The following is a 9,556-nucleotide window of genomic DNA, read 5'->3' as shown; positions in this document are numbered from 1 at the left end:
GGCTTGTAACTTCTGTCTGAATGGTTTTCTTGATGTTTGAAGTGTTATAACATGCTTCTGAGGCTGTAAATATATGGAAAAGGTGTTTTGTGAAGATGTTTAGTCCTTGGATTCCGTTTTTGAGACTTTCATTTTTGTATTGCTCTAAAGTGCTTTTCAGCTCCTGAACAGCGTTTTCAATGCATTTCCAAAGTTTGGCTTGTAACTTCTGTCTGAATGGTTTTCTTGATGTTTGAAGTGTTAAACATGCTTCTGTGGCTGTAAATATATGGAAAGGTGTTTTGTGAAGATGTTTAGTCCTTGGATTCCGTTTTTGAGACTTTCATTTTTGTATTGCTCTAAAGTGCTTTTCAGCTCCTGAACAGCGTTTTCAATGCATTTCCAAAGTTTGGCTTGTAACTTCTGTCTGAATGGTTTTCTTGATGTTTGAAGTGTTATAACATGCTTCTGAGGCTGTAAATATATGGAAAAGGTGTTTTGTGAAGATGTTTAGTCCTTGGATTCCGTTTTTGAGACTTTCATTTTTGTATTGCTCTAAAGTGCTTTTCAGCTCCTGAACAGCGTTTTCAATGCATTTCCAAAGTTTGGCTTGTAACTTCTGTCTGAATGGTTTTCTTAATGTTTGAAGTGTTATAACATGCTTCTGAGGCTGTAAATATATGGAAAAGGTGTTTTGAGAAGATGTTTAGTCCTTGGATTCCGTTTTTGAGACTTTCATTTTTGTATTGCTCTAAAGTGCTTTTCAGCTCCTGAATAGCGTTTTCAATGCATTTCCAAAGTTTGGCTTGTAACGTCTGTCTGAATGGTTTTCTTGATGTTTGAAGTGTTATAACATGCTTCAGTGGCTGTTTATACATGGAAAAGGTGTTTAGTGAAGATGTTTATCCCTTGGATTCCGTTTTTGAGACTTTCATTTTTGTATTGCTCTAAAGTGCTTTTCAGCTCCTGAACAGCGTTTTCAATGCATTTCCAAAGTTTGGCTTGTAACTTCTGTCTGAATGGTTTTCTTGATGTTTGAAGTGTTATAACATGCTTCTGAGGCTGTAAATATATGGAAAAGGTGTTTTGTGAAGATGTTTAGTCCTTGGATTCCGTTTTTGAGACTTTCATTTTTGTATTGCTCTAAAGTGCTTTTCAGCTCCTGAACAGCGTTTTCAATGCATTTCCAAAGTTTGGCTTGTAACTTCTGTCTGAATGGTTTTCTTAATGTTTGAAGTGTTATAACATGCTTCAGTGACTGTAAATATATGGAAAAGGTGTTTTGTGAAGATGTTTAGCCCTTGGATTCCGTTTTTGAGACTTTTATTTTTGTATTGCTCTAAAGTGCTTTTCAGCTCCTGAATAGCGTTTTCAATGCATTTCCAAAGTTTGGCTTGTAACTTCTGTCTGAATGGTTTTCTTGATGTTTGAAGTGTTATAACATGCTTCTGAGGCTGTCAATATATGGAAAAGGTGTTTTGTGAAGATGTTTAGTCCTTGGATTCCGTTTTTGAGACTTTCATTTTTGTATTGCTCTAAAGTGCTTTTCAGCTCCTGAACAGCGTTTTCAATGCATTTCCAAAGTTTGGCTTGTAACTTCTGTCTGAATGGTTTTCTTGATGTTTGAAGTGTTATAACATGCTTCTGAGGCTGTAAATATATGGAAAAGGTGTTTTGTGAAGATGTTTAGTCCTTGGATTCCGTTTTTGAGACTTTCATTTTTGTATTGCTCTAAAGTGCTTTTCAGCTCCTGAATAGCGTTTTCAATGCATTTCCAAAGTTTGGCTTGTAACGTCTGTCTGAATGGTTTTCTTGATGTTTGAAGTGTTATAACATGCTTCAGTGGCTGTTTATACATAGAAAAGGTGTTTAGTGAAGATGTTTAGCCCTTGGATTCCGTTTTTGAGACTTTCATTTTTGTATTGCTCTAAAGTGCTTTTCAGCTCCTGAACAGCGTTTTCAATGCATTTCCAAAGTTTGGCTTGTAACTTCTGTCTGAATAGTTTTCTTGATGTTTGAAGTGTTATAACATGCTTCTGAGGCTGTAAATATATGGAAAAGGTGTTTTGTGAAGATGTTTAGTCCTTGGATTCCGTTTTTGAGACTTTCATTTTTGTATTGCTCTAAAGTGCTTTTCAGCTCCTGAACAGCGTTTTCAATGCATTTCCAAAGTTTGGCTTGTAACTTCTGTCTGAATGGTTTTCTTAATGTTTGAAGTGTATAACATGCTTCTGAGGCTGTAAATATATGGAAAAGGTGTTTTGTGAAGATGTTTAGTCCTTGGATTCCGTTTTTGAGACTTTCATTTTTGTATTGCTCTAAAGTGCTTTTCAGCTCCTGAATAGCGTTTTCAATGCATTTCCAAAGTTTGGCTTGTAACGTCTGTCTGAAAAGTTTTCTTGATGTTTGAAGTGTTATAACATGCTTCAGTGGCTGTTTATACATAGAAAAGGTGTTTAGTGAAGATGTTTAGCCCTTGGATTCCGTTTTTGAGACTTTCATTTTTGTATTGCTCTAAAGTGCTTTTCAGCTCCTGAACAGCGTTTTCAATGCATTTCCAAAGTTTGGCTTGTAACTTCTGTCTGAATGGTTTTCTTGATGTTTGAAGTGTTATAACATGCTTCTGAGGCTGTAAATATATGGAAAAGGTGTTTTGTGAAGATGTTTAGTCCTTGGATTCCGTTTTTGAGACTTTCATTTTTGTATTGCTCTAAAGTGCTTTTCAGCTCCTGAACAGCGTTTTCAATGCATTTCCAAAGTTTGGCTTGTAACTTCTGTCTGAATGGTTTTCTTAATGTTTGAAGTGTTATAACATGCTTCTGAGGCTGTAAATATATGGAAAAGGTGTTTTGAGAAGATGTTTAGTCCTTGGATTCCGTTTTTGAGACTTTCATTTTTGTATTGCTCTAAAGTGCTTTTCAGCTCCTGAAAAGCGTTTTCAATGCATTTCCAAAGTTTGGCTTGTAACGTCTGTCTGAATGGTTTTCTTGATGTTTGAAGTGTTATAACATGCTTCAGTGGCTGTTTATACATGGAAAAGGTGTTTAGTGAAGATGTTTAGCCCTTGGATTCCGTTTTTGAGACTTTCATTTTTGTATTGCTCTAAAGTGCTTTTCAGCTCCTGAATAGCGTTTTCAATGCATTTCCAAAGTTTGGCTTGTAACGTCTGTCTGAAAAGTTTTCTTGATGTTTGAAGTGTTATAACATGCTTCAGTGGCTGTTTATACATAGAAAAGGTGTTTAGTGAAGATGTTTAGCCCTTGGATTCCGTTTTTGAGACTTTCATTTTTGTATTGCTCTAAAGTGCTTTTCAGCTCCTGAACAGCGTTTTCAATGCATTTCCAAAGTTTGGCTTGTAACTTCTGTCTGAATGGTTTTCTTGATGTTTGAAGTGTTATAACATGCTTCTGAGGCTGTAAATATATGGAAAAGGTGTTTTGTGAAGATGTTTAGTCCTTGGATTCCGTTTTTGAGACTTTCATTTTTGTATTGCTCTAAAGTGCTTTTCAGCTCCTGAACAGCGTTTTCAATGCATTTCCAAAGTTTGGCTTGTAACTTCTGTCTGAATGGTTTTCTTAATGTTTGAAGTGTTATAACATGCTTCTGAGGCTGTAAATATATGGAAAAGGTGTTTTGAGAAGATGTTTAGTCCTTGGATTCCGTTTTTGAGACTTTCATTTTTGTATTGCTCTAAAGTGCTTTTCAGCTCCTGAATAGCGTTTTCAATGCATTTCCAAAGTTTGGCTTGTAACGTCTGTCTGAATGGTTTTCTTGATGTTTGAAGTGTTATAACATGCTTCAGTGGCTGTTTATACATGGAAAAGGTGTTTAGTGAAGATGTTTAGCCCTTGGATTCCGTTTTTGAGACTTTCATTTTTGTATTGCTCTAAAGTGCTTTTCAGCTCCTGAACAGCGTTTTCAATGCATTTCCAAAGTTTGGCTTGTAACTTCTGTCTGAATGGTTTTCTTGATGTTTGAAGTGTTATAACATGCTTCTGAGGCTGTAAATATATGGAAAAGGTGTTTTGTGAAGATGTTTAGTCCTTGGATTCCGTTTTTGAGACTTTCATTTTTGTATTGCTCTAAAGTGCTTTTCAGCTCCTGAACAGCGTTTTCAATGCATTTCCAAAGTTTGGCTTGTAACTTCTGTCTGAATGGTTTTCTTAATGTTTGAAGTGTTATAACATGCTTCAGTGACTGTAAATATATGGAAAAGGTGTTTTGTGAAGATGTTTAGCCCTTGGATTCCGTTTTTGAGACTTTTATTTTTGTATTGCTCTAAAGTGCTTTTCAGCTCCTGAATAGCGTTTTCAATGCATTTCCAAAGTTTGGCTTGTAACTTCTGTCTGAATGGTTTTCTTGATGTTTGAAGTGTTATAACATGCTTCTGAGGCTGTCAATATATGGAAAAGGTGTTTTGTGAAGATGTTTAGTCCTTGGATTCCGTTTTTGAGACTTTCATTTTTGTATTGCTCTAAAGTGCTTTTCAGCTCCTGAACAGCGTTTTCAATGCATTTCCAAAGTTTGGCTTGTAACTTCTGTCTGAATGGTTTTCTTGATGTTTGAAGTGTTATAACATGCTTCTGAGGCTGTAAATATATGGAAAAGGTGTTTTGTGAAGATAATTAGTCCTTGGATTCCGTTTTTGAAACTTTCATTTTTGTATTGCTCTAAAGTGCTTTTCAGCTCCTGAATAGCGTTTTCAATGCATTTCCAAAGTTTGGCTTGTAACTTCTGTCTGAATGGTTTTCTTAATGTTTGAAGTGTTATAACATGCTTCTGAGGCTGTAAATATATGGAAAAGGTGTTTTGAGAAGATGTTTAGTCCTTGGATTCCGTTTTTGAGACTTTCATTTTTGTATTGCTCTAAAGAGCTTTTCAGCTCCTGAATAGCGTTTTCAATGCATTTCCAAAGTTTGGCTTGTAACGTCTGTCTGAATGGTTTTCTTGATGTTTGAAGTGTTATAACATGCTTCAGTGGCTGTTTATACATGGAAAAGGTGTTTAGTGAAGATGTTTAGCCCTTGGATTCCGTTTTTGAGACTTTCATTTTTGTATTGCTCTAAAGTGCTTTTCAGCTCCTGAACAGCGTTTTCAATGCATTTCCAAAGATTTGGCTTGTAACTTCTGTCTGAATGGTTTTCTTGATGTTTGAAGTGTTATAACATGCTTCTGTGGCTGTAAATATATGGAAAGGTGTTTTGTGAAGATGTTTAGTCCTTGGATTCCGTTTTTGAGACTTTCATTTTTGTATTGCTCTAAAGTGCTTTTCAGCTCCTGAACAGCGTTTTCAATGCATTTCCAAAGTTTGGCTTGTAACTTCTGTCTGAATGGTTTTCTTGATGTTTGAAGTGTTATAACATGCTTCTGAGGCTGTAAATATATGGAAAAGGTGTTTTGTGAAGATGTTTAGTCCTTGGATTCCGTTTTTGAGACTTTCATTTTTGTATTGCTCTAAAGTGCTTTTCAGCTCCTGAACAGCGTTTTCAATGCATTTCCAAAGTTTGGCTTGTAACTTCTGTCTGAATGGTTTTCTTAATGTTTGAAGTGTTATAACATGCTTCTGAGGCTGTAAATATATGGAAAAGGTGTTTTGAATAGATGTTTAGTCCTTGGATTCCGTTTTTGAGACTTTCATTTTTGTATTGCTCTAAAGTGCTTTTCAGCTCCTGAATAGCGTTTTCAATGCATTTCCAAAGTTTGGCTTGTAACGTCTGTCTGAATGGTTTTCTTGATGTTTGAAGTGTTATAACATGCTTCAGTGGCTGTTTATACATGGAAAAGGTGTTTAGTGAAGATGTTTAGCCCTTGGATTCCGTTTTTGAGACTTTCATTTTTGTATTGCTCTAAAGTGCTTTTCAGCTCCTGAATAGCGTTTTCAATGCATTTCCAAAGTTTGGCTTGTAACGTCTGTCTGAATGGTTTTCTTGATGTTTGAAGTGTTATAACATGCTTCAGTGGCTGTTTATACATGGAAAAGGTGTTTAGTGAAGATGTTTAGCCCTTAGATTCCGTTTTTGAGACTTTCATTTTTGTATTGCTCTAAAGTGCTTTTCAGCTCTTGAACAGTGTTGTCAATGCATTTCCAAAGTTTGGCTTGTAACGTCTGTCTGAATGGTTTTCTTGATGTTTGAAGTGTTATAACATGCTTCAGTGGCTGTAAATATATGGAAAAGGTGTTTTGTGAAGATGTTTAGCCCTTGGATTCACTTTTTGAGACTTTTATTTTTGTATTGCTCTAAAGTGCTTTTCAGCTCCTGAATAGCGTTTTCAATGCATTTCCAAAGTTTGGCTTGTAACGTCTGTCTGAATGGTTTTCTTGATGTTTGAAGTGTTATAACATGCTTCAGTGGCTGTTTATACATGGAAAAGGTGTTTAGTGAAGATGTTTAGCCCTTAGATTCCGTTTTTGAGACTTTCATTTTTGTATTGCTCTAAAGTGCTTTTCAGCTCCTGAATAGCGTTTTCAATGCATTTCCAAAGTTTGGCATTTAACTTCTGTCTGAATGGTTTTCTTGATGTTTGAAGTGTTATAACATGCTTCAGTGGCTGTAAATATATGGAAAAGGTGTTTTGTGAAGATGTTTAGCCCTTGGATTCCGTTTTTGAGACTTTTATTTTTGTATTGCTCTAAAGTGCTTTTCAGCTCCTGAATAGCGTTTTCAATGCATTTCCAAAGTTTGGCTTGTAACGTCTGTCTGAATGGTTTTCTTGATGTTTGAAGTGTTATAACATGCTTCAGTGGCTGTTTATACATGGAAAAGGTGTTTAGTGAAGATGTTTAGCCCTTGGATTCCGTTTTTGAGACTTTCATTTTTGTATTGCTCTAAAGTGCTTTTCAGCTCCTGAACAGCGTTTTCAATGCATTTCCAAAGTTTGGCTTGTAACTTCTGTCTGAATGGTTTTCTTGATGTTTGAAGTGTTATAACATGCTTCTGTGGCTGTAAATATATGGAAAATGTGTTTTGTGAAGATGTTTAGTCCTTAGATTCCGTTTTTGAGACTTTCATTTTTGTATTGTTCTAAAGTGATTTTCAGCTCCTGAATAACCTTTTTTAATGCATTTACAAAGTTTGGCATGTAACTTCTGTCTGAATGGTTTTCTTGATGTTTGAAGTGTTATAACATGCTTCTGTGGCTATACATATATGGAAAAGGTGTTTAGTGAAGATGTTTAGCCCTTAGATTCACTTTTTGAGACTTTCATTTTTTTATTGCTCTAAAGTGCTTTTCAGCTCCTGAATAGCGTTTTCAATGCATTTACAAAGTTTGGCATGTAACTTCTGTCTGAATGTTTTTTTCAATGTTTGAAGTGTTATAAAATGCTTCTGTGGCTGTACATATATGGAAAAGGTGTTTTGTGAAGCTGTTTAGCCCTTGGATTCAGTTTTTGAGACTTTCATTTTTGTATTGCTCTAAAGTGCTTTTCAGCTCCTGAATAGCGTTTTCAATGCATTTCCAAAGTTTGGCTTGTAACGTCTGTCTGAATGGTTTTCTTGATGTTTGAAGTGTTATAACATGCTTCTGTGGCTGTAAATATATGGTAAATGTGTTTTGTGAAGATGTTTAGTCCTTAGATGCTGTTTTTGAGACTTTCTTTTTTGTATTGCTCTAAAGTGCTTTTCAGCTCCTGAACAGCGTTTTCAATGCATTTCCAAAGATTTGGCTAGTAACTTCTGTCTGAATGGTTTTCTTGATGTTTGAAGTGTTATAACATGCTTCTGTGGCTGTAAATATATGGAAAATGTGTTTTGTGAAGATGTTTAGTCCTTAGATGCCGTTTTTGAGACTTTCATTTTTGTATTGCTCTAAAGTGCTTTTTAGCTCCTGAATAGCGTTTTCAATGCATTTCCAAAGTTTGGCTTGTAACGTCTGTCTGAATGGTTTTCTTGATGTTTGAATTGTTATAACATGCTTCAGTGGCTGTTTATACATGGAAAAGGTGTTTAGTGAAGATGTTTAGCCCTTAGATTCCGTTTTTGAGACTTTCATTTTTTTATTGCTCTGAAGTGCTTTTCAGCTCCTGAATAGTGTTTTCAATGCATTTACAAACTTTGGAATGTAACTTCTGTCTGAATGTTTTTTTCAATGTTTGAAGTGTTATAAAATGCTTCTGTGGCTGTACATATATGGAAAAGGTGTTTTGTGAAGATGTTTAGTCCTTGGATTCAGTTTTTGAGACTTTCATTTTTGTATTGCTCTAAAGTGCTTTTCAGCTCCTGAACAGCGTTTTCAATGCATTTACAAAGTTTTGGCTTGTAACTTCTCTTTAAATGGTTTTCTTTATGTTTGAAGTGTTATAACACGCTTCTGTGGCTGTTTATACATGGAAAAGGTGTTTTGTGAAAATGTTTAGCCATTAAATTCAGTTTTTGAGACTTTCATTTTCGTATTGCTCTAAAGTGGTTTTCAGCTCCTGAATAGAGTTTTCAATGCATTTACAAAGTTTGGCATGTAACTTCTGTCTGAATGGTTTTCTTGATGTTTGAAGTGTTATAACACACTTTTGTGGCTGTTTATACATGGAAAAGGTGTTTAGTGAAGATGTTTAGCCCTTAGATTCACTTTTTGAGACTTTCATTTTTTCTTTGCTCTAAAGTGCTTTTCAGCTCCTGATTAGCGTTTTCATGTATTTACAAAGTTTGGCATGTAACTTCTGTCTGAATGGTTTTCTTGATTTTTGAAGTGTAATAACATGCTTCTGTGGCTGTTTATACATGGAAAAGGTGTTTTGTGAAGATGTTTAGCCATTAGATTCAGTTTTTGAGACTTTCATTTTTTCTTTGCTCTAACGTGCTTTTCAGCTCCTGAATAGATTTTTCAATGCATTTACAAAGTTTGGCATGTAACTTCTCTTTAAATGGTTTTCTTGATGTTTGAAGTAATATAACATGCTTCTGTGGCTGTTTATACATGGAAAAGGTGTTTAGCGAAGATGTTTAGCCCTTAGATTAACTTTTTGAGACTTTCATTTTTGTATTGCTCTAAAGTGCTTTTCAGCTCCTGAATAGCATTTTCAATGCATTTACAAAGTTTGGCATGTACCTTCTGTCTGAATGGTTTTCTTGATGTTTGAAGTGTTATAACACGCTTTTGTGGCTGTTTATACATGGAAAAGGTGTTTAGTGAAGATGTTTAGCCCTTAGATTCACTTTTTGAGACTTTCATTGTTTCTTTGCGCTAAAGTGCTTTTCAGCTCCTGAATAGCATTTTCAATGCATTTACAAAGTTTGGCATGTAACTTCTCTTTAAATGGTTTTCTTTATGTTTGAAGTGTTATAACATGCTACTGTGGCTGTTTATACATGGAAAAGGTGTTAAGTGAATATGTTTAGCCCTTAGATTCTGTTTTTGAGACTTTCAGTTTTTATTGCTTTAAGGATACAGAAAATACAAAACAGCCGAAGCAACTTTTGGACAGGTGAAGGCTACAGCTCTAGCAAGTCAAGTAGCGTTAGCTCTATTGTAGAGTAGCAAGCTACTTTTGGACAGTTCTCTAGACTAGAGCTACAATAAACCAAGAGGTTTTGCAAGAAAAGTAGCATAATGATATGCACGTTGCTACGTCGGAAAAATG

This window comes from Hypomesus nipponensis, chromosome 5 (genome assembly GCF_054491055.1).
Source record: "Hypomesus nipponensis isolate SF chromosome 5, ASM5449105v1, whole genome shotgun sequence".
Lineage (NCBI taxonomy): Eukaryota > Metazoa > Chordata > Actinopteri > Osmeriformes > Osmeridae > Hypomesus > Hypomesus nipponensis.
The sequence above is the reverse complement of the archived record's forward strand: the minus strand, read 5'-3'. Positions refer to the sequence as shown.